This window comes from Oryctolagus cuniculus, chromosome 4 (genome assembly GCF_964237555.1).
Source record: "Oryctolagus cuniculus chromosome 4, mOryCun1.1, whole genome shotgun sequence".
Classification (NCBI taxonomy): domain Eukaryota; kingdom Metazoa; phylum Chordata; class Mammalia; order Lagomorpha; family Leporidae; genus Oryctolagus; species Oryctolagus cuniculus.
Genome location: NC_091435.1, coordinates 163,523,529 through 163,549,870, shown reverse-complemented (window position 1 = coordinate 163,549,870; position 26,342 = coordinate 163,523,529). Strand labels below are relative to the sequence as shown.

General features: G+C 39.6%; 1 protein-coding gene across 7 annotated transcripts in view; it reads left to right on the top strand.

The window, feature by feature from the left end:
• NEK10 (NIMA related kinase 10) overlaps positions 1–26,342 on the top strand; it is a 376,418-nt gene that overhangs the window by 186,296 nt on the left and 163,780 nt on the right. The window lies entirely within an intron of this gene.

Genomic DNA, 26,342 nt, shown 5'->3' with positions numbered 1-26,342 from the left:
CCTGGAAGGTTATCGGGTAGAAGGGGCAGGGCCCCCTGGAAGGTCATCAGGATCCAGGCAGGACTTTGAAGTGCAGATACCATGCTGCGCCTGGAAGGTTATCGGGTAGAAGGGTCAGGACCCCCTGGAAGGTCATCAGGATCTGGGCAGGACTTTGAAGTGCAGATACTGGGCTTCTGGAGCTTCCGCCATGGGTGCTGGTCTTCAGGCCTTTCTCATACACACATAAGCTCAATTTCTGACTTCCTACCTAAGAGACAGAGTTCTAGAAAATCGTTGGGAACTGTTGAATTAGATGTTCTAGCTATTGAAAAAAAGTCTATGAATCATTAAATATATCTCTACAGAGAGTAATTTATACTCATTGTTTGAAAGAACACATTCAGGTAATCCTGTAATATTTAGGTTTGTGTTTTCCAAAGGACCTTCATGGAAAGGAACAACTGTTAAAGCTATAATTATTTGCATTTCATTTCCTGACCTGATGTAATAATTTTTTTTTTAAATTTTATTTGACAGGTAGAGTTACATACAGTGTGTGAGAGAGAGAGAGAGACAGAGAGAAAGGTCTTCCTTTTGTTGGTTCACTCCCCAAATGGCCACCATGGCCGGCGCTGCGCCGATCCAAAGCCAGAAGCCAGGTGCTTCTTCCTGGTCTCCCATGCGGGTGCAGGGGCCCAACCACTTGGGCCATCTCCACTGACCTCCCGGGCCACAGCAGAGAGCTGGACTGGAAGAGGAGCAGCCGGGACTAGAACCGGCGCCCATATGGGATGCCAGCGCCACAGGTGGAGGATTAGCCAAGTGAGCCACGGTGCTGGTCCTAGATGTAATAATTTTAATATATATATTTCAGCTTTTAAATTTTGGCTTGCTTTTTTTAAAGATTTATTTATTTATTTGAAAGTCAGAGTTACACAGAGAGAGGAGAGGCAGAGAGAGAGAGAGAGAGAGAGAGAGAGAGAGAGAGAGAGAGGTCTTCCATCCGCTGGTTCACTCCCCAATTGGCTGCAATGACCGGAGCTGTGCTGATCTGAAACCAGGAGCCAGGAGCTCCTTCCAGGTCTCCCATATAGGTGCAGGGACCCAAGGAGTTGGGCCATGTTCTACTGCTTTCCCAGGCCATAGCAGAGAGCTGGATTGGAAGAGGAGCAGCTGGGACTAGAACTGGTAACCATATAGGATGCCAGCACTTCAGGCCAGGGTGTTAATCCACCACAGCGCCAGCCCTGTCTTACATTTTTAAAGAGTTATCTTTATTTCTTTGAAAGGTAGAGTTACAGAGTGGTAGAGGGAGAGGTAGAGAGGAAGAAGTAGAGAGGAAGAGGTAGAGAGGGAGAGGCAGAGGAAGAGGGAGAGAGGGTGAGTCAGAGGGAGTAGAAGAGGGAGAGAGGGAGAGGGAGATGGAGAGAGAGAGAGGTCTTCCCATCCTCTGATTCACTCCCCAAATGCTGCAAGGGCCAGAGCTGGACCAATCTGAAGCCAGGAGCCAGGAGATTCTTTGGGGTCTCCCACACAAGTATAGGGGCCCAAGGACTTAGGCCACCCTCTACTGCTTTCCCACACCATAGCAGAGAGCTGGTTTGGAAAAGGAGCAGCTGAAACTTGAACCAGTGCCCATATGGGGTGCCGGCACTGCAGGTGGCAGCTTTACCTGCTAGGCCACAGTGTTGGCCCCTGGCTTGCATTTTAAAAAAGTAAGTACCTGTGAACACTTTTTACACAAATAGGAGATTTTAATAATAGTTCAATTTCTAAAGCATACACATTTTTTTTTCAACTTTTATTTAATGAATATACATTTCCAAAGTACAGCTTATGGATTACAATGGCTTCCCCCCCACAACGTCACTCCCACCCGCAACCCTCCCCTTTCCCACTTCTTCTCCCCTTCCATTCACATCAAGATTCATTTTCAATTCTCTTTATATACAGAAGATCAGTTTAGCATACATTAAGTAAAGATTTCAACAGTTTGCTCCCACACAGAAACATAAAGTGAAAAATAATCTATGATTTTTTAAATGATGATGAAATCAGATCAGACTTATTGTCATGTTTAATCCCAGTGAGAGTCACATTGGGAATTGATAATTTCTTTTTTTTTTACAGAAGATCAGTTTAGTATACATTAAGTAAAGATTTCAACAGTTTGCACCCACATAGAAACACAAAGTGAAATATACTGTTTGAGTACTCGTTATAGCATTAAATCTCAATGTACAGCACATTCAGGACAGAGATCCTACATGAGGAGTAAGTGCACAGTGACTCCTGTTGTTGACTTTACAAATTGACACTCCTGTTTATGGCATCAGTAATCTCCCTATGCTCCAGTCATGAGTTTCCAAGGCTATGGAAGCCTTTGGAGTTCTCCGACTCTTATCTTGTTTAGACAAGTCATAGTCAAAGTGGAGGTTCTCTCCTCCCTTCAGAGAAAGGTACCTCCTTCTTTGAAGACCTGTTCTTTCCACTGGGATCTCACTCACAGAGATCTTATATTTAGGGTTTTTTTTTTAACTTTTATTTAATGAATATACGTTTCCAAAGTACAAATAATGGATTACTATGGCTTCCCCCCATACCGTCCCTCCCACCCACAACCCTCCCCTTTCCCACTCCCTCTCCCCTTCCATTCACATCAAGATTCATTTTCGATTATCTTAATATACAGAAGATCAGCTTAGTATACATTAAGTAAGGATTTCAACAGTTTGCTCCCACACAGAAACATAAAGTGAAAAATAATAGATAATTTTTTTTTAATGTTGATGAAATCAGATCAGACCTATTGTCATGTTTAATCCCAGTGAGAGTCAAGTTGGGAGTTGATAGTTTCTTTTTTTTTTTTTTTTTTTTTTTACAGAGGATCAGTTTAGTATGCATTAAGTAAAGATTTCAACAGTTTGCACCCACATAGAAACACAAAGTGAAATATATTGTTTGAGTACTCGTTATAGCATTAAATCTCAATGCACAGCACATTAAGGATAGAGATCCCACATGAGGAGTAAGTGCACAGTGACTCCTGTTGTTGACTTTACCAATTGACACTCCTGTCTATGGCATCAGTAATCACCCTATGCTCCAGTCATGAGTTTCCAAGGCTATGGAAGCCCTCTGAATTCTCCGATTCTTATCTTGTTTAGACAAGGTCATAGTCAAAGTGGAGGTTCTCTCCTCCCTTCAGAGAAAGGTAACTCCTTCTTTGAAGACCTGTTCTTTCCACTGAGATCTCACTCACAGAGATCTTTTGCCAGAGTGTCTTGGCTTTCCATGCCTGAAATACTCTCATGGGCTTTTCAGCCAGATCTGCATGCCTTTAGGGCTGATTCTGAGGCCAGAGTGCTATTTAGGACATCTGCCATTCTATGAGTCTGCTGAGTATCTCACTTCCCATGTTGGATCACTCTCCCCTTTATTTATTCTATCGGATAGTGTTAGCAGGTACTAGACTTGTTCATGTGCTCCCTTTGACTCTTAGTCCTTTCATTATGATCAATTGTGAACTGAAATTGATCACTTGGACTAGTGAGATGGCATTGGTACATGCCACCTTGATGGGATTGAATTGGAGTCCCCTGTATGTTTCTAACTCTACCATTTGGGGCAAGTCAGCTTGAGCATGTCCCAAATTGTACATCTCTTCCCTCTCTTGTTCCCACTCTTATGTTTAACAGGGATCACATTTCAGTTAAATTTCAACACTTAAGAATAACTGTGTATGAATTACAGAATTAAACCAGTCATATTAAGTAGAACAGACAAAAAAACTACTAAGAGGGATAATGTATTAAGTTGTTCATTAACAGTCAGGGCTATGCTGATCAAGTCACCGTTTCTCATAGTGTCCATTTCACTTCAACGGGTTTCCTTTTTGGTGTTCAGTCAGTTGTCACCGATCAGGGAGAACATATGGTATTTGTCCCTTTAGGACTGGCTTATTTCACTCAGCATGATGTGTTCCAGATTCCTCCATTTTGTTGCAAATGACTGGATTTTGTTGTTTCTTACTGCGGTATAGTATTCTAAAGAGTACATATCCAATAATTTCTTTATCCAGTCTACCATTGATGGGCATTTAGGTTGGTTCCAGGTCTTAGCTATTGTGAATTGAGCTGCAATAAACATTAGGGTGCAGACCGCTTATGTGTTTGCCAATTTAATTTCCTTTGGTAAATTCCAAGGAGTGGGATGGCTGGGTCGAACGGTAGGGTTATATTCAGGTTTCTGAGGAATCTCCAGACTGACTTCCATAGTGGCTTGACCAGTTTGCATTCCCACCAACAGTGGGTTAGTGTCCCTTTTTCACCACATCCTCGCCAGCATCTGTTGTTGGTAGATTTGTGGTTGTGAGCCATTCTAACCGGGGTGAGGTGAAACCTTATTGTGGTTTTGATTTGCATTTCCCTGATTGCTAGTGATCTTGAACATTTTTTCATGTGCCTGTTGGCCATTTGGATTTCCTCTTTTGAAAAATGTCTATTGAGGTCCTTGGCCCATCTCTTAAGTTGGTTGTTTGTTTTGTTGTTGTGGAGTTTCTTGATCTCTTTTTAGATTCTGGTTATTAACCCTTTATCTGTTGCATAGTTTGCAAATATTTTTTCCCATTCTGTCGGTTGTCTCTTCACTCTCCTGACTGTTTCTTTTGCAGTACAGAAACTTCTCAATTTGATGCAATCCCAATAGTTGATTTTGGCTTTGACTGCCTGTGCCTCCAGGGTCTTTTCCAGAAACTCTTTCTGTGCCAATATCTTGAAGGGTTTCTCTAATGTTCTCTAATAACTTGATGGTGTCAGGTCATAGATTTAGGTCTTCAATCCACGTTGAGTGGATTTTTGTGTAAGGTGTGAGGTAGGGGTCTTGCTTCATGCTTCTGCACGTGGAAATCCAGTTTTCCCAGCACCATTTATTGAATAGACTGTCCTTGCTCCAGGAATTGGTTTTAGATCCTTGATCAAATATAAGTTGGCTGTAGATGTTTGGGTTGATTTCTGGTGTTTCAATTCTGTTCCATTGGTCTATCCATCTGTTTCTGTACCAGTACCATGCTGTTTTGATTACAACTGCCTTGTAGTATGTCCTGAAATCTGGTATTGAGATGCCTCCGGCTTTGTTTTTGTTGTACAAGATTAAAGCATATACATTTTATCACTCTCTGCTTAAAGTTACTGACAATGATGCCTTTTTGAAAACCAGACATATGGTTTATTACCGTTATAAGAAAAATCATATTGTTTAGAAGAATTTGAAAAATGCATGAACATAAAAATTAAAATCACTTAATATCAACTCCTAGAATTATTATTTCAATATTTTCATTATACTGTATTATGAAATATTTCATAATATAAGAAGTGTACACTTAGGCACACTAGGTTTCACCATAACCTAACTGTATCTTTAAAAAGATTTTTATTTATTTCTTTGTATTTATTTGAAAGGCAGAGAGATAGAAATAGAGGTAGAGATGGCTGGGGGGGGGCTCCTGGAGAAACAGACATCTTCTAACCATTAGTTCACTCCCCTAATGCCTGCAACAACCAGGTTTGGGGCAGACTGAAGCAAAGAGATGGAAACTTAATCCAGGTCTCTCCTGTAGGAGGTGCGGCCCAAGTACTTGAGCTATCACTAGCTTCCTTCCAGGTATACATTATCAGAAATCTGGAATCAAAAAGAGCTTGGACCCAAACACTGGTGCTCTGATATGAGAAGTGAGCATCTCAAGTGTTGTCTTAACACCTGCACCAAACTGCCACTCCCTATTTTTTAAAATTAATTAGTTTTTAACATATTCAATATAGTTCATAGAAACAATTCTAAGAATATAATGATATTTCTTTCCTTACTTCCTCCCTCCCTCTCTCTCCATCCCACCTTCCTTCTCTCTCCCTTTTTTTTTAGTTTTTGAGATAACATATTTTAAGTTTATATTATAATAAAAGGCATAATGCTTCACTCAATAAGAAGTATAACATCTACTCCCTATTTTCCACCATTTTAAGAGCACGTTTTTAAAAAGATTTGTTTAATTATTTGAGAGGAGAGAAAGAGAGGTCTTCCATCTGCTGGTTCATTCCCCCAATGGCCTCAATGGCCAGAGCTGGGCCCATCCAAAGCAGGAGCCAGGAGCTTCTTTCAGGTCTCCCACTTGGGTGCAGGGGCCCAAGCACTTGGACCATCTTCCACTGCTTTCCCAGGACATCAGCAGGGAGCTGGATGGGAAGTGGAGCAGCCAGGCCTCTAACTGGCGCCCATATGGGATGCTGGCATGGCAGGCAGAGGCTTAACCTTTTATGATGCATGTAATTATTAATCATCAGTATGCAAAAGTCTTACCAGTAGCTGAAAGCCCTGACTCAACTAAGGTCCCCCCAAAGGAGGGCTCAGCCGAGATTTCTGGAAAGCACCTGAACTGAGACCTCTGAATAGAGGTTACTGACTAGGAATGTAGACCTGCCTCTGAGTGTGGCTGGTTGGTGCTGGATGAGGGATACTGAGTTCATGACTGCAGTTCCCTCCAGAAACTGTAACATACTCACTGTGCACAAAACCTGCTCTGGAGATGTCAGCTACCCACTCCCTTGACCTCCTCTAGTGAACTCTGCCAAACAAAAATCACACTTGAAAGATCATACATACTGGGGTCGGTGCCGTGGCACAGTGGGGTAAGCCTCTGCCTGTGGCGCCGGCATCCCATATGGGCACCGGTTCTAGTCCCGGCTGCTCTCTGCTTATAGCCTGGGAAAGTCCCAATTCTCTGCTTACAGCCTGCTCTAGTCCCAATTCTGCTCTCTGCTTACAGCCTGAGAAAGCAGTGGGAGATAGCTCAGGTGCTTGGGCCCCTGCACCCATGTGGGGGACCCTGAAGAAGCTCCTGGCTCCTGGCTTTGGATCAGCTCAGCTCCGGCAGTTGCGGCCATTTTGGGAGTGAACCAGTGGATGAAAGACCTTTCTCTCTGTCTCTCCCTCTCATTGTCTGTAACTCTACCTCTCAAATTAATAGTTTTTTTTTTTTTAAGTAAAGACAATGGCTCCTTTGGTTGTTTGTTGTTCTTTCTCAGAACGTCCTTGGCATATAAAAATGCTATTTTGCATGTTGATTTCATATCCTGCAACTTTGCTCAACTCTCATATAAGTTCCAAGAATCTCTTAGTAGAGTCCCTTGGTTTCCCTATGTAAAGGATCATGTCATCTGCAAACAGGGATAATTTGACTTCCTCCTTTCCAGTTTGTATCCTTTGATTTCTTTTTAAAATGTTTTTATAATTACTCTAAAAATTCCAGAATTACATTGAATTGCAGTGGGGAAAGTAGAACTCTTTGTCTAGTTCCAGATCTTAATGGAAATGCTTCCAGTTTTTCCCCACTCAGAGTAATGCTGGCTGTGAATCTGTCATGTTTGCCTTTATTGTGTTGAGGTATGTTATTTCTATACCCAATTTGTATAAGATTTTTATCATGAAAAGATGTTGATTTTATCAAATGCTTTCTCTGTATCAATTCAGATAATCTTGGTTTTTAATCCTCCATTTTGTTGATGTGATGTATCAAGTTTAGGAGACTGTTTTTTAATTTATATTTCTCTAACACTCCGTAAGATCAGAAACAAGACAAGGAAGTCTGCTCTTACAACTTCTGTTAAACATTATGCTGGAAATTCTGCTCAAGGCAATTAAGCAGAAAAAAGTAATAAAAGGCAGAGTGATGGGAAAGGAAGAAGTAAAATGACCTCTATTTGCAGATGACATGATTGTTTATGTAGAAAATGGAAAGAAATTCACCCACACAAAAATACTGCTTCCACATGAGTTCAGTACGTTTTCAAGATCATACAAGATCAATATGCAGAAACCAATTATATCTTTACACGTGAGCAATGAACAATCTAAGATGGAATTAAGGAAGCTTTTTTTAATAGTATCAAAAAGAACAAAATACTTAGTAATAAACTTAGCAAAAGAAGTATACAATTCATGCAAGAAAAATGATAGAACTTTGTTAAAATAAAGAAAAAGGTCTAAATAAATGGAAAGACATCTTGGATTCAAATATTGGAAGACCTGCTATTGCTTAAATGGCTGCTTTAGTTTCCTCTTGTTGCTGTGACAAATTACCATAAACTTAGTGGTTTAAGACACAAAACATAGTTCTGGGTGTTTCTGAAATAGTTCTTGCTGAACTAAAGTCAAGGTTTGGGTAGGATTGTATTCCTTCCTAAAAGCTCCAGAAGAATCTGTTCCCTTCCCTTTTCTATGCTCTTTGATTGAGGAGTCCCTTCCATCTTCAAAGTCAGCAATGGACAGTCGAATCTTCCTCAAAACACATAACTCTGACACTGTCATTGCATTTGCTATTACTCAGGACCCAGCAACCTCAAATCCATTAGCTACCATAATTCCCCCCTTCCCCAAGGGGGAGAATCCATAGTTCCAGGCATCATATCAGCATGAACATGTAACAAGGATGGAGAATCATCCTTCTGCTTAACACAATGGGAATACTCAGCAAAATAATGTGCAAATTCAGTGCAGCTGGTTCTTCTGTAAAAATTGACAAGCTAACCCTAAAATTCATATACGCATACATAGGAATAGAATTTTCAAATCAATCTTTAAATATTAGAACAAAATTGGAGGAATTGGATTTCCTGATTTCAAAATTTACTATAAAACTGCAGTAACAATATTATGTGGGACTATCATAAATACATTTATATAAACCAATGAAATAAAATTGAAAATCCAGAAATAAATTCCTATGTTGATGGCCAAATGATTTCTGACAATGATGTCAAGAAAATTCAATAGAGGAAGAATAGTTACTTCAACAAATTGTGTTGGAACAACTGGATATACACAAGCATAAGAAAAGGAACTTAGATCTATACCTCCCACCATGTACACAAATTAACTCCAAACAGCTGATGGACCTAGATGACTGAAAAAATTTAGTTGAGTGCTAGAGAGAGAGACAGACAGAGACAGATGACAAAGTGAGAAGCCATCTGCTAGTTCACTTCCAAAATGCCAACAAAAATCCTCAATAACATTCTGGCCAATAGAATTCAACAGCACATCAGAAAGATCATCTACCCAGACCAATTTGGATTTATCCATGGTATGCAGGGATAGTTCAATATTCTCAAATCAATGTGACACACCACATTAATAAAATGCAGAAGAAAAACCATATGGTTATCTCAATAGATGAAGAGAAAGCATTTGATAAAATACAACATCTTTCATGATGAAAAGTCTAAGCAAATTGGGTATAGTAGGAATACTCCTCAACTCAATCATGGCAATTTATGAAAAACCCACGGCCAGCATCCTATTGAATGGGGAAAAGTTGGAAGCATTTCCACTGAGATCTGATACCAGACAGGGATGCCCACTCTCACCACTGCTATTCAGTATAGTTCTGGAGTTTTAGTCAGAGCCATTAGGCAAGAAAAAGAAATTAAAGGGATACAAATTGGGAAGGAAGAACTCAAACTATTCCTCTTTGCAGATGATATGATTCTTTATTTGGGGGATCCAAAGAACTCTACTAAGAGACTATTGGAACTCATAGAAGAGTTTGTCAAAGTAGCAGGATATAAAATCAATGGACAAAACTCAACAGCCTTTCTATACACAGGCAATGCCACGGCTAAGAACTGCTAAGATCAATCCCATTCACAATAGCCACAAAAACAATCAAATACCTTGGAATAAACTTAACCAAGGACGTTAAAGATCTCTATGATGAGAATTACAAAATCTTAAAGAAAGAAATAGAAGGGAATACCAAAAAATGGAAAAATCTTCCATGCTCATGGATTGCAAGAATCAATATCATCAAAATGTCCATTCTCCCAAAAGCAGTTTATAGCTTCAATGCAGTGCCAATCAAAATACCAAAGACATTCTTCTCATATCTGGAAAAAATGATCCTGAAATTAATATAGAGACACAGAGGACCTCAAATAGCTAAACCAATCTTGTACAACAAAAACAAAGCCGGAGGCATCACAATACCAGATTTCAGGACATACTCCAGGGCAGTTGTAATCAAAACAGCATGGTACTGGTACAGAAACAGATGGATAGACCATTGGAACAGAATAGTAACACCAGAAATCAACCCAAACATCTATAGCCAACTTATATTTGATCAAGGATCTAAAACCAATTCCTGGAGCAAGGACAGTCTATTCAATAAATGGGGCTGGGAAAACTGGATTTCCACGTGCAGAAGCATGAAGCAAGACCCCTACCTTTCACCTTACACAAAAATCCACTCAACATGGATTAAAGACCTAAATCTATGACCCGACACCATCAAATTATTAGAGAATTGGAGAAACCCTGCAAGATATAGCCATTGGCACAGACTTCTTGGAAAAGACCCCGGAAGCACAGGCAGTCAAAGCCAAAATTAACAATTGGGATTGCATCAAATTGAGAAGTTTCTGTACTGCAAAAGAAACAGGAAAGAAGAGGCAACTGACAGAATGGGAAAAAATATTTGCAAACTATGCAACAAATAAAGGGTTAATAATCAGAATCTACAAAGAGATCAAGAAATTCCACAACAACAAACAACCCACTTAAGAGATGTCAGCCCTTGTCCTGACTGTTGATGTACAATGTAATACTTTATCCCTTTTGGTAATTTTTGTGCTAGTACTATTGGTTGAACTTTGTAATTAACACACACTTATTCTTAGGTGTTTAAATTTTAATTGAAAAGTAATCCATGTTAAATATAAGAGTGGGAATAAGAGAGGGAGGAGATGTACAATTTGGGACATGCTAAATCGGACTTGCCCCAAATGGTAGAGTTAGAAACATGCCAGGGGATTCCAATCCAATCCCATCAAGGTGGCATGTACCAATGCCATCTCACTAGTCCAAGTGATCAATTTCAGTTCACAACTGACCATACTGATAGGTCTAAGAGTCAAAGGGATCACACAAACAAGACTAGTGTCTGCAAATACTAATTGATAGAATAAAAAAGGGAGAGAACGATCCAACATGGGAAGCGAGATACTCAGCAGACTCATAGAATGGCAGATGTCCTAAACAGCACTCTGGCCTCAGAATCAGCCCTTAAGGCAGTCAGATCTGGCTGAAGAGCCCATGAGAGTATTTCAGGCATGGAAAGCCAAGACACTCTGCCAAAAATAAAAATAAAAAAGAAGACCTAAATGAAAGAACTCTGCGAGTGAGATCTCAGAGGAAAGAATGGGGCCATCAAAGAAGGAGTTACCTTTCTCTGAAGGGAGGAGAGAACTTCCACTTTGACTATAACCCAATCTGAATTAGATCAAAGTCAGCGAACTCAAAAGGCTTCCATAGCCTTGGCAACTCATGACATGAGCCTAGGGAGATTACTGACGCCACAAATAAGGGTGTCAAATTGTCACTGTGTACTTACTCCTCATGTGCGATCTGTCCTTAATGTGTTGTCCAATGTGAAGTAATGCTATAACTAGTACTGAAACAGTGTTTTACACTTTGTGTTTCTATGTGGGTGCAAACTGATGAAAGCTTTACTTAATATATACTGAATCGATCTTCTGTATATAAAGATAATTGAAAATGAATCTTTATGTGAATGGAATGGGAAAGGGAATGGGAGATGGGAGGGGTGCGAGTGGGAGGGAAGTTATGGAGGGGGGGAGACATTGTAATCCATAAGCTGCACTTTGGAAATTTATATTTACTAAATAAAAGTTAAAAAAAAAAAGAGATGGGCCAAGGACCTCAATAGACATTTTTCAAAAGAGAAAATCCGAATGGCCAACAGACACATGAAAAAAAGTTCAGGATCACTAGCAATCATGGAAATGCAAATCAAAACCACAATGAGGTTTCACCTCACCCCGGTTAGAATGGCTCACATTCAGAAATCTACCAACAACAGAAGATGGCAAGGCTGTGGGAAAAAGGGACACTAACCCACTGTTGGTGGGAATGCAAACTGGTGAAGCCACTATGGAAGTCAGTCTGGAGATTCCTCAGAAACTTGAATATAACCCTATCATACAACCCAGCCATCCCACTCCTTAGAATTTACCAAAGGAAATTAAATTGGCAAACACAAAAAGCTGTCTGCACCTTAATGTTTATTGCAGCTCAATTCACAATAGCTAAGACCTGGAACCAACCTAAATGCCCATCAATGGTAGACTGGATAAAGAAATTATTGGATATGTACTCTTTAGAATACTATACCGCAGTAGGCAACAATGAAATCCAGTCATTTGCAACAAAATAGAGGAATCTGGAACACATCATGCTGAGTGAAATAAGCCAGTCCCAAAGGGACAAATACCATATGTTCTCCCTGATCGGTGACAACTAACCGAGCACCAAAAAGGAAACCCGTTGAAGTGAAAAGGACACTATGAGAAACGGTGACTTGATCAGCATAGCCCTGACTGTTAATGAACAACTTAATACATTATCCCTCTTAGTAGTTTTTTTGTCTGTTCTACTTAATATGACTGGTTTAATTCTGTAATTCATACACAGTTATTCTTAAGTGTTGAAATTTAACTGAAATGTGATCCCTGTTAAACATAAGAGTGGGAATAAGAGAGGGAAGAGATGTACAATTTGGGACATGCTCAAGCTGACTTGCCCCAAATGGTAGAGTTAGAAACATACAGGGGACTCCAATTCAATCCCATCAAGGTGGCATGTACCAATGCCATCTCACTAGTCCAAGTGATCAATTTCAGTTCACAATTGATCATAATGAAAGGACTAAGAGTCAAAGGGAGCACATGAACAAGTCTAGTACCTGCTAACACTATCCGATAGAATAAATAAAGGGGAGAGTGATCCAACATGGGAAGTGAGATACTCAGCAGACTCATGGAATGGCAGATGTCCTAAACAGCACTCTGGCCTCAGAATCAGCCCTAAAGGCATGCAGATCTGGCTGAAAAGCCCATGAGAGTATTTCAGGCATGGAAAGCCAAGACACTCTGGCAAAAAAAAAAAAAAAAAAAAAAAAAAAAAAACAACAACAACAACAACAACAACAACAAAACCCTAAATGAAAGATCTCTGTGAGTGAGATCCCAGTGGAAAGAACAGGTCTTCAAAGAAGGAGGTACCTTTCTCTGAAGGGAGGAGAGAATCTCCACTTTGACTATGACTTGTCTAAACAAGATAAGAGTCGGAGAACTCCAAAGGCTTCCATAGCCTTGGAAACTCATGACTGGAGCATAGGGAGATTACTGATGCCATAAACAGGAGTGTCAATTTGTAAAGTCAACAACAGGAGTCACTGTGCACTTACTCCTCATGTAGGATCTCTGTCCTGAATGTGCTGTACATTGAGATTTAATGCTATAACGAGTACTCAAACAGTATATTTCACTTTGTGTTTCTATGTGGGTGCAAACTGTTGAAATCTTTACTTAATGTATACTAAACTGATCTTCTGTAAAAAAAAAAGAAATTATCAATTCCCAACGTGACTGTCACTGGGATTAAACATGACAATAGGTCTGATCTGATTTCATCATCATTTAAAAAATCATCGATTATTTTTCACTTTCTGTTTCTGTGTGGGTGCAAACTGTTGAAATCTTTACTTAATGTATGCTAAACTGATCTTCTGTATATAAAGAGAATCGAAAATGAATCTTGATGTGAATGGAAGGGGAGAGGGAGTGGGAAGGGGGAGGGTTGCAGGTGGGAAGGATGTTATGGTGGGGAAGCCATTGTAATCCACAAGCCGTACTTTGGAAATTTATATTCATTAAATAAAAGTTAAAAAAAAGTGAAAAGAATAGAATACTATACAGCAGTAAAAAACCATGAAATCCAGTCATTTGCAAGAAAATGGAGGAATCTGGCAAACATCATGCTGAAGGAAATAAGCCAGTTCCAAAGGGACAAATATTATATGTTCTCCCTGATCAGTGACAACTAACCGAGCACCAAAAAGGAAAGCCGTTGAAGTGAAATGGACACTATGAGAAACAGTGACTTGATCAGCCCTTGTCCTCAGTGTTGATGAACAATTTAATACATTATCCCTTTTAGTATTTTTGTTTGTTCTACTTAATAGCATTGGTTGAGCTATGTAATTAATACACAATTATTCTTAGGTTTTTAAATTTAACTGAAAAGTGATCCCTGTTAAATATAAGAGTGGGAATAAGAGAGGAAGGAGATATACAATTTGGGACATGCTCAATCGGTCTTCATTTTGCTTTGTGTTTTTTTTTCAGTGCAGAAGGTTCTCAGATTTAAGTAATCCCATTTGTCAATTTTGTCTTTAATTGCCTGTGCTTCTAGGGTCTTTCCCAAGAACTCTTGCCCATGCCAATGTCTGGCAGAGTATCCTCAATGTTGTCTAGTAACTTGATGGTATTGAGTGATAGATTTAGGACGTTGATCCATTTTGAGTGGATTTTTATGTAAAGTGTAAGGTAGGAATCTTGCTTCATACTTCTTTCATGAGGAGATCCAGTTACCTAGCACTATTTGTTGAACAGACTGTCCTTGCTCTAGGGATTGGGTAAGCTCCTTTGTCAAACATAAATTGGATGTGGATGCATGGATTGATTTCTGGCATTTTTATTCTGTTCCATTGATCTAGTCATCTGTTTTTATACTAGTACCAGGCTGTTTTGATTATAACTGCCCTGTAGTATATCATGAAATCTGGTGTTGTGATGATTCTGGTCTTGTTTTTGTTGTATAACATTTCTTTAGCTATTCAGTGTTTCCATATGAATTTCAGCATCATTTTTCTATGTCTGAGACAAATGTCCTTGGTATTTTGATTGGGATTGTATTGAATCTGTAAATTGCTTTCAGTAGTATGGACATTTTGATGATATTGATTCTTCCAATCTATGAATATGGAAAATTTTCCCATTATTTTGGTATCTTCTTTTATTTATTTCTTTAATGTTTTGTAATTCTCATTATAGAAACCTTTGACATCCTTGGTTAAGTTTATTCCAAAGTATTTTACTTTTTTGTAGCTATTGTGGATGGGATTGATCTTAGAAGCTCTTCCCCAGCTGTGGCATTGTCTGCATAGACAAAGACTGTTAATTTTTGTATGTTGATTTTATATTCTTCTACTTTACCAGACTCTTCTATGAGTTCCAATAAATAGAGACTAAATGGAGTCTTATGGATCCCCAATATAAAGTATTATGTCATCGGCAAATAGGAATAGTTGTACTTACTCCTTCCCAATTTGTATCTCTTTGATTTCTTTTTCTTGTTGAATAGCTCTGGCTAAAACTTCCAGAACTATACTGAATAGCAATAGTGAGAGTCGCAACCTTGTCTGGTTCCAGATCTCAGTGGGAATGCTTCCAAATATTCCCTATTCAATAGGATGCTGGCCATAGATTTGTCATAAATTGGCTTGATTGTGTTGGGCAATATTCCTTCTAAACCCAAGTTGCTTAGAGTTTTCATCATGAAAGCATATTGTATTTTTTCAAATGCTTTCTCTGTACCTATTGAGTTAATCATATAATTTTTGTTCCTCAGTGTGTTATTGTGATGTATCACATTGATTATTTGCAAATGTTAAATCATACCTACATACATGGATAAATCCCACTTGGTCTGGATGGATGATCTTTCTGATGTGTTGTTGGATTCTATTACTAGAATTTTGTTGAGTTTTACATCTATGTTCATCAGGGAAATTGGTCTGTAGTGCTCTTTCTCTGTTGCATCTTTTTCAGGTTTAGAAATTAAGGTGATGCTGGCTTCGTAGGAAGAATTTGGGAGGATTCCCTCCCTTTCAATTGTTTTGAATAGCTTGAAAAAAATTGGAATTAGTTCTTTAAATGTCTGATAGAATTCAGCAGTGAGGCCATCTGGTCTTGTGTTTTTCTTTGTTGGAAGGGTTTCTTTTACTGATTCACTTTCTGTCTTGGTTATTGGTCTGTTTAGGTTTTCTGTGTCTCATAGCTCAGTTCAAGTAGATTGTATGTGTCCAGGAATCTGTCCATTTCTTCTAGGTTTCTGATTTGTTGGCATCCAGCTCTTTGTAGTAATTTCCGATGATTCTTTTTATTTCTGTGGTGTCTGTTGTTACATTTCCTTTTTCATCTCTAATTTTATTGATTTGGGTTTTCTGTCTTCTTTTTTTGGTTATTTTGTCCAATGTTGTGTCAATTTTGTTTATTTTTTCAAAAAAAAAAAACCCAGCTCTTTGTTTTGCGTATCTTTTGTGTAGTTTTTTAGTTTCAAGTTTGTTTATTTTCCAATTTTAATTATTAATTTTGTCCTACTAGTTTTGGCTTTGGTGTGCTGCTGTTTTTCTAGATCCTTGAGATGCATTGATATTTCATTTATTTTTTGCCTTTCCAATTTCTTGATGTAGGTGCCAATTGCTATAAACTTTCTTGTAACAATGCTTTTTGTGTATCTTATAAGTTTTGGTATATTGCACTGTGAGGTCATTTTTTCTCAAAATTTTGATTTCTTGGATGACCCACTCTTCATTCAGAGCATGTTGTTTAGTCTCCACATGTTTGTATATGTTCTAGAGATTCCTGAGCTGTTGATTTCTAAGTCATCCCATTGTGGTCCGAGAAGATGCATGGTATGATTTCATTTTTTTTTTTGAATTTTCTGAGATTTGCTTTATGGACTAGCATGTGGTCTATCCTAGATGAAGTTCCATGCACTGGTGAGAAGAATGAGTGTTCTGTGACTGTAGGATGGAACATTCTATAGATATGTGTTAGGTCCATTTGTTCTATAGTGTCAATTAACTCTGTTGTTTCCTTGCTGATTTTCTGTCTGGTTGATGCGTTTATTGCTGAAACTGGGGTACTGAAGTCTCCCATGACTATTGTACTTAAGTCTATGTCTCCCTTTTGAACTATTAACATTTCTTTTAAGTATCCAGGTGCCCTGTAATTGAGTGCCTATACATTATAATGGTCACATCTTCCTGTTGGATTGTTCCCTTAATCATTACATAGTGCCCTTATTTGTCTCTCTTACAGTTTTTATGTTAATGTCTCTTTTGTCCGATGTAAGGATGGATACACCACCTCTTTTTTTGGTTTCTGCTAGCATAGAATAACTTTTTCTATCCTTTCACTTTCAGTCTGCATGCATCTTTGTTGGTGATAAGTGTTTCTTGTAGGCAGCAAATAGATGGGTTTTGTTTTTTAATCCATTCATCCAGTCTATATTTTTAAGCTGGAGAGTTGAGGCCATTTACATTCAAGGTGACTATTGATAATTAACAACTTTGCCCTGCCATTTTCCCATAAATATTCCTATTGTTTACTTTGGATTTCTTTTGTACTTTTACTGAGAGGTTTTCTACCTTCACATTCTTTCATATGATAGTCATGTTTCTGTGTTTCTGTGTGTAGCACATCTTAAGCATCTTTTGTAAGGTTGGATCAGTGGTAACAAATTATTTCAATTTCTGTTTGTTATAGAAGCTCTTCATCTCACCTTCATTTATAAATGAGAGCTTTGCAGGGTACAGTATTCTGGGTTGATGTTTTTCTCTCTTAAAGCTTTCACTGTATCTCACTATTCTCTCCTAGCCTGTAGACTTTCTGATGAGAAGTCAGTCTTGAGTCTAATCAGAGACCCTCTTAAAGTAATCTGGTGTTTATCTCATGCAGATTTTAGAATATTTTCTTTATGTTTCACCATAGAAAGTTTGACTACAATGTTTCATGGTGAAGATCTTTTCTGGTCATGTCTATTAGTTCTATGTGCCTCCTGTACTTGGACATTTCTTTCTTTCTCCAAATTGGGGGTGTTTTCTGTAATAATTTTACTACATAAGCCTTCTAGTCCATTCTCTATCCATACCTTCAGGAACTCTTAAGACATGTATATTGGGTCATTGGATTGTATCCCATAAAACTCCAACACTTTTTTTAAAGATTTATTTTATTTATTTGAAAGAAAGAGTTACAGAGAGAGGTAGAGACAGAGAGAAAGGTCTTCTATCCGCTGGTTCACTCCCCAGATGGCCACAATGGCCAGAGCTGCACCGATCTGAAGCCAGGAGCCAGGAGCTTCCTCTGGGTCTCCCATATAGGTGCAGGGGCCCAAGGATTTGGGCCATCTTCTACTGCTTTCCCAGGCCATAGCAGAGAGCTGGGTGGGAAGAGGAGCAGCCAGGACTAGAACCAGCACCAATATGGGATGCTGGCGCTACAGGCCAGGGCTTTAACCCGCTGTGCCACAACGCTGGCCCCTAACACTATTTTTATTTTTCTAATTTCTTCTTTTTTTTCCTTTTGGCTTCATTGTAAAATTCTAGAGGTTTGTCTTCTAACTTGGATATTCTTTCTTCTGCCTCAGCAAGTCTGTTGTTGAGGCTTTCCACCACATTCTTTATTTGTTCTTTTGAATTCTTCATTTGCAGGATTTCATTTTCTGTTTTTGATTTGATTTGATTTCTGTTTAAGATCTCCATTTCATGGGAGAAATTTTCTTTCATGTCATGTACAGATTTCATTAGTTAATGCATTTGCTTCTGAGTATTTCTAAGTAATCCTATGATCAATTTTTTGAATTCTATTTCTGGCATTTCTTCAATCTCTTCATCTTCACATTCTAGTATTGAAGTGGTGTGTTCTTTTGGGGATGTCATGTTGTCTTCATTATTCTTGTTTCTTGAATTACTGCATTTGTTATTTGGGATTTGTAGAGATATTTGTTGGTTTCTTTCTTTTTTTCCCTCTGTGATTGCTTTTATCCTTTGACTATGCCTCTGTGACTTAGTAGAGTGTCCGCTCTTTCAGTGGATACCCCAGGTGTGTGGTGGGTATGGCCAATGAACATTGCTTAGTGCTTCAGGGTGAAGGGAATGTCCAAGGTGACACCCAGGTTGCATGTGGTAAATCACTCTTTTTTTTTTCTTCATCAGAGGGGAGGTTTGTTCTGCTGTGTTGGCATAGTCTCATACTCATCTCTTCTCCTCAAAGGAGACAAGTGCCTGGACACTAGCCCCAGTGGGTCCAATATTCATCCACGCTGCCCCCAAAACCGCAGCAAGGATCTGTGCAATGTGTGGAGCCACCCACAGTGACTTCTGAAAGTCCCAACCACATGCTGCACCCTCCTGTGCAGCCACAGTGTTTTCACAGTCCTGGAAAACAAGCTTCCCACAGTCATGAGTACCCCGCCCTCTGTCAGTTCTCCCAGAAAGACTCGGGCATCTCCACTTGACTGGTTGTTAGGTACATGGACACAAGCCGGCACAGCTGTTACATATGTCCAAAATTGTACCCACCCTCTCTCGGTTTGTTAAGGCTGCTGGTGGAGGGAGGTTGGAGAGAGAAACATGCCCCCTTTTTATCTCCTCTAGTTTGGCAGGTACACTGTTCCCCACAGGACTCCAAGCTGGTCCCATACCTGGCTCTTCCCAGTGGCTTGGGCTGCTGCAGACTGGTCTCATCTCACTCTCCAAGGCTAGTGCTGAGGCTCTCAGCTACCTTTGTCCTGAGTTGTACATGTCTAGACCCTCCATGTAGGTCCACAGTGCCCCTCTAGTTTGAGTGAAGTTTCCTCTGCTGTTATCTCCCTACCTCTTCCTTGAGACTGCACTCTCTCCACCTTTTTAAAACCATCTTTCCTTAGACTAGAGCAGTAAAGTCCCTCTGTATTCCACCATCTTGGATCTCCTCCCATGAATATTTTTAATTTTACTTTTCACCATTAACAAGTGGCCGTCATTGTACTAAGTACTTTTTTGTTTGCATATCCCAAATGTTCCCTCTGCTTTATCTGCGATAGTATGGTCCATTCCCACTTTCATTGCCTCACTCCATTATTTTTATTCTTGTATTGAATTTGTAATGACCTTGGCAGGAATTATTTGTCTTTTCATTGACTACTAAGGATCCTCTTCTTGGGCAACATTTTTTTTCTTTGTTTTCTTTGTTGGACAATGACCCCATTCACAAAGCTTGTTAGTTTATACTTCTCATAAATTTGAACAATGAAAATAAAAAATGAAAATAAATCTACAGATCAATTTAAAACCACCAAGTCTAAAGTATGATGCAGCCGATTAGTGTGATCTACTCTAAATGTGATAAAGAAAATAAAGAAATAAGGTACCATCTTCAATTTATTTGCTTTTTATCTTTTATTTTTTCTCCTGCCTAAAATACCAATATCCAAGGAAAGAGGAGGAATAAAAATTGATTTGAGTAGATATAAATATTCTGTTATATTTTAAAAATGTGTTGCTTTAGCAATTCTTCCAAACAGACTATTTGATTGTTGTCATGTTGTGTAGGGAGGCAAACTAAAACACAGAAGAGATTTGGTGCCACAGTCCAAGGTGTCAGGTGTCAGTCCCTGCAGCCACACTGAGCTCCTTGCTAAATTGATTCATTCTGTCTGGATAGAGTTGACTTCCCATGCATTACACAGATAATAGTTAATTCCTAAATAGAACATAGTAAATTTAGAAAGGAGTAAAGGGCCTTATTTCCTTCTGTTTTGAAAATCTGTAATTAATTGTGTGTGAAAGAAGAGGCTACTTTTACAAATTTTCTGAGATTAAGACTAATTTCAGTAGTGTAAGGGGCTGGGAATGTGCAGGTCTCCAAGAGTGGTACTTTTTTTTTCTTTAAATATTTATTTATTTTATTTGAAAGGCAGAATTACAGACAATGAGACACAGACCCACACATTCACACACGCATACACACACATACACACACACACTCACTCACAGATCTTCTATCACAGTTCATTCCCCAAATGGCACAGCAGCCATGGCTGCAAGCAGTGGTTTAACTTACTGCAACACAATGCTGGTCTTTGGACCTATGTTTTTAAATCTTAACTTTTAGTCAGATTAGTAGAAACAATATTCAACTGTAATAAACCTAAATGTCAGCAAAGAAAAATACCAGGGAAAATAACTTCTTGTTATCTCCATGCTACAGACAGCAAGGAATAGTTTTAGTCATTTTAGTAAAGGGTGACTTAGCATTTCTTCTACCTTATTCTCTGCAATGTCTGTATTTTTTAGTGCCTTTACTCTTTCTTCAGCCTATACTGTAATTTTAGAGATGTTACCATACAGGTGTTTCCTGTGTGGCTTTGGACTAAATTTTACGCCAGGTTGCTGTCCTTTAGCTCTTCCCCACTGCCACTATCAAATACTCTACTCTGTGGCCATTGTTTCTCTATATCCAGTCCCCACCTTTCTCCTTATCGACTCTCAGAAGCGTCTTTAGTGTATACATAAAAGAACAGATCATTATATCTGGGAATTCAGACATTGACCTCAGGGATGGAATTTGGGTTGAAGAAAGAGCCTTTATCCTGCTTAAATCATGCTGAATCTGGTTTATTATTTTTTGGTAGCTTCTTTTATATTGATTAGCAAATGATTTACTAAAGGGAATGGGGGGACAGTATGAAACCAATCATCTGAAACATGCCAGAGGCCATGGCCAAGACATTCTCACATATTCAGAGTGATGGAACTTTGGCTTCAGAGATGAACAAGGAATGCATTTCTCTTCTCCCGTCACAGATTTAGGAGCTGTTAGCCCAACATTTTATGAACAAAAGTAGTGTTATTTCTAATTCTCAAATTGACTTTCAGGTATACATTAGCTCTCTTTTAGAAAAAGGCCTTATTTTGTTTAAAAATCTTAAAGCATTGGTTTCAATACTGTATCAAAATATTACTTTATCAAAAGTTGCTTACATATTCACAAATTTGTTTTTAAGCAGAATTTAATTTAATTTCAAAAATAATATTGACCCCATCTCCATTGGGTCTCACCTTGGGAAACAAATTCTGTCATTTTTTTAACACTGTATATGTCTGTCATTAAGATGTTTTTAAGCTTTAATTGATGGACACAGCATTTTAGAGCAGGAATAGACAACTGCAAATCATCTTCACTTCTTGCAGAGAAGAGGACATTGATATTCACTTCTCACCTCCACCCCCAAGGTCAGATAGTCCACCTGAAGCCACTGAACAGTTAAATGCTAATTCAAGGGTAAATTTTATTTTTAAGGCAGTCATTTATTCTTTTTTTTTTGCTTTCAAACTTTTATTTAATGAATATAAATTTCCAAAGTACAGCTTATGGATTACAATGGCTTCCCCCTCCAGTGACTTCCCTCCCACCCGCAACCCTCCCCTTTCCCACTCCCTCTCCCCTTCCATTCACATCAAGATTCATTTTCGATTCTCTTTATATACAGAAGATCAGTTTAGCATACATTAAGTAAAGATATCAACAGTTTGCTCCCACACAGAAACATAAAGTGAAAAATACTGTTTGAGTACTAGTTATAGCATTAAATCTCAATGTACAGCACACTAAGGACAAAGATCCTACATGAGGAGTAAGTGCACAGTGACTCCTGTTGTTGACTTAACAAACTGACACTCTTGTTTATGGCATCAGTAATCACCCTAGGCTCTTGTCATGAGCTGCCAAGGCTATGGAAGCCCCCTGAGTTCACTGACTCTGATCATATTTAGACAAGGCCATGGTCAAAGTGGAAGTTCTCTCCTCCCTTCAGAGAAAGGTAACTCCTTCTTTGATGACCCATTCTTTCCACTGGGATCTCACTCGCAGAGATCTTTCATTTAGGGTTTTTTTTTCCCCAGAGTGTCTGTCGCTCCCCGTCTTCATGGAGGAACGACACAGGACCCTGCGCTGTTCTTTTGTCTGCTCGGCCCTCCCCGGGTTTGCTGCTGGTTCTTCCCGGGTTGGCTACCGACCCTTCCACCTCCATGGAAGGACGGTTCCCCCTAGCCACTTTCCCCATTTCCGCAGGGGAGCGGCACACCACCGGCCGGCTCTCTCGGGGGCTGCACAGGTGTTCCTTCAGATAGATGTTCCCCCTAGATGTTCCTGGTGCATGTTGTCTCTCTCCTCCTTTATAGTCCTTTTCCGCCAATCCCAACTCGGCTGCCCACACGCTGAGTACGCTGCTCTCCTCCAATCAGGAGCAGGATCAGCTCCTGGAGGTCATCACTCAAGTTGGCAAGAGGCAGCTGTGTAGAAGCTGTTTCCTCCTCTCCCAGCGCCATATTGTGGGAGAGCAGATGCATAGAATAAGTCTTAATTCCAGTAACTCAGTCCAGTCCGGGTTTCTCCCCACAGTGTCTTGACTTTCCATGCCTGAGATACTCTCATGGGCTTTTCAGCCAGATCCACATGCCTTAAGGGATGATTCTGAGGCCAGAGTGTTGTTTAGGACATCTGCCATTCTATGGGTCTGCTGTGTATCTCACTTCCCATGTTGGATCATTCTCTCCCTTTTTTATTCTATCAGCTAGTATTTGCAGACGCTATTCTTGTTTATGTGATCCCTTTGGTTCTTAGTCCTTCATTATGATCAATTGTGAACAGAAATTGATCACTGGGACTAGTGAGATGGCATTGGTACATGGCACCTTGATGGGATTGAATTCGAATCCCCTGGTATGTTTCTAACTCTACCATTTGAGGTAAGTCAGCCTGAGCATGTCCCGAATTGCACATCTCTTCCCTCTCTTATTCCCACTCTTACATTTAAAAGCGATCACTTTTCAGTTAAGTTTCAGCACTTAAGAAGAATTGTGTATTGATTACAGTATTCAACCAAAAGTATTAAGTAGAACAAACAAAAAAATACTAAGAGCAATAACATATTAAGTTGCTCATCAACAGTCAGGGTGAGGGCTGATCAAGTCACCGTTTCTCATAGTGTTCATTTCACTTTAACAGGTTTCCTTTTTGATGCTCAGTCAGTTGTCACCTATCAAGGAGAACAAGTGGTATTTGTCCCTTTGGGATTGGCTTATTTCACTCAACATAATGTTTTCCAAATTCCTAACAGGGATCACTTTTCAGTTAAAATTTAAACACCTAAGAATAATTGTGTGTTAATTACAGAGTTCAACCAATGGTACTAGAACAAAAAAAATACTAAAATGGATAAAGTATTACATTGTACATCAACCGTCAGGACAAGAGCTGATCAAGTCACTGTTTCTCATAGTGTCCATTTCATTTCAACAAGTTTCCCCCTTGGTGCTCAGTTAGTAGTCGCCGATCAGGGAGAACATATGATATTTTTCCCTTTGGGACTGGCTTAATTCACTCAGCATGATGTTTTCCAAATTCCTCCATCTTGTTGCAAATGACCGGGTTTCGTTGTTTTTGACTTCTGTATAGTATTCTATAAGGCAGTCATTTATTCTTAGTAGTACTTAGTGAACTTTATTTATTGGCTTACGTGGCAGTTGTCTCCTTTACCAGAATACAAACTCCACGAGGCCAGGGTTTGTTTGTGTTTTGTTTGCTGCTGTGTTCTGAATGCCTACAGTTTTACCTGGCACATGAAGGAATATGTGAGAAATAATACGGCTGTGAGTGCTTTTGGAATTTGTTACCAGACCATCCATATGTATTTGGATAGTAAGAGGTTTCACTCAATAGGAAAAACCATGATCTACGTGTTAGAGGATGGTGTTATGGCCTGAAGGGGGTGAAGGTGATAGAGAATTTTCCATGAACTAGAGAAAAAGATCAGGAGGGAGGCCAGCCTGGGTAGGATGGGGGAGAATAGGCTGCCACTGGTGTTTTGTAACTATCCACACTTTTCCCAAACTGAACCTGTTGGAAACAGCAGCCTGGCACCACTGTCACCACTACCAAGTTTTGAAACCTATGATAGTAAAAATCCTTGGCCCATTTGACTTTGACTTGAACAGCCTCAAGGTCAAAGATCTGGTTATCCACTCAGAGATTCTCTCCACAGAGGAACCTGATAGTCTCATCTTCACCACCACATTTACCCAGCTATCTGTTTTGTTCCAGTCTGCTTACTGTCATAGCCCCTGTGAAATGAGAGAGGTCTCTGTAGGTAATAATTATTCCATTGTGTATTTGTGTAACATTTAGGTTTTTTCATGGCACTTCCACATATATTATCTCATGCACATATTCTGTATAAATTGCAGTGTCACACAGAACAATCTGAAATGAATTATGCCATCTGGGCAATGTCCACTTATTCTAGTGGAGAGGTGAAAATTGAGTCTAATTGTACTCTTCATCTTTCCAGTTTAAACAACAGGCAAATGAAGAGCAGATCCTCAGCCACTGTGGTAACCACAGACCCTTGTTTGCATAATACAGTGTCAGTCTGTTCTGTTTTTTACTGTGCATATTAGGTTTAAAATGCTTCCCTAGCTTAAAGAAAGCTTGCATTAATCTATGAAATAATGGGGTAACTTTTTGTTAACAATCATCTATCACTCATAGAATCTATTTTTTTAAAAAATATTTATTTATTTGTTTGAAAGAGTTACACAGAGAGAGGGGAGGCAGAGAGAGAGAGAGGTCTTCCATCCGCTGGTTCACTCCCCAGTTGGCCACAATGGCCAGAACAGTGCCAATCCAAAGACAGGAGCCAGGAGCTTCCTCTGGATCTTGGGCCATTCTCCACTGCTTTCCCAGGCCATAGCAGGGAGCTGGATTGGAAATGGAGCAGCCGGGTCTCAAACTGACGCCCATATGGGATGCTGGTGCTTCAGGCCAGGGTGTTAACTCGCTGCGCCACAGTGCTGGCCCCAGAATCTATTTTTTTTAACATTTATTTATTTGTTTGTTTATTTGAAAGGCAGAGTTACAGAGACAGTGGGAGAAAGAGAGAGAGAGAGAGGGAAGGAGAGATGGAGAGAGAGTGAGAGAGAGAGAGAGAGAGATCTCAAGATCAAGAAATCTTCCATCTGCTGGTTCATTCCCCAAATGGCCACAACAGCTATAGCTGGGCCTGGCCAAAATGAGGAGCCAGGAGCTTCATCTGGGTATCCACGTGGGTGCAGAGACCCAAGCATTTGGTCCATCTTCTGCTGCTTTCCCAGGTGCATTAGTATGGAACTGGATCAGAAGTGAAGCAGCCAGGGCTCTTAACTGGTGCCCACATGGGATGCTGGCACTGCACTTGATGACTTAACTTGCTGTTTCACAACACTGGCCCCAGAAACCATTTTTTCTTAAATATTAATTAATTAATTAATTTCACAGGCAGAGTGACAGAAAGGATGAGAGAGAGAGACAGAGAGAGATCTTCTGTTTCCGGTTTAATTCCCCAAATTTACACAACAATCAGGGCTAGTCCAAGACAAAGCCAGGAGCCTAGAACTACATCCAGGTCTGCCACATGCATGGCAGGGACACAAGTACTTGGCCATCTTCTCTTGCTTTCCCAAGTGCATTAACAGAGAGCTGGGTGAGAAGTGGAGCTGTTGGGACTTGAACTATGATATGGGATGCCAGTGTCTCAAGCTGTGGCTTAACCCACTGTGCCACAACACCTGGCCCAAG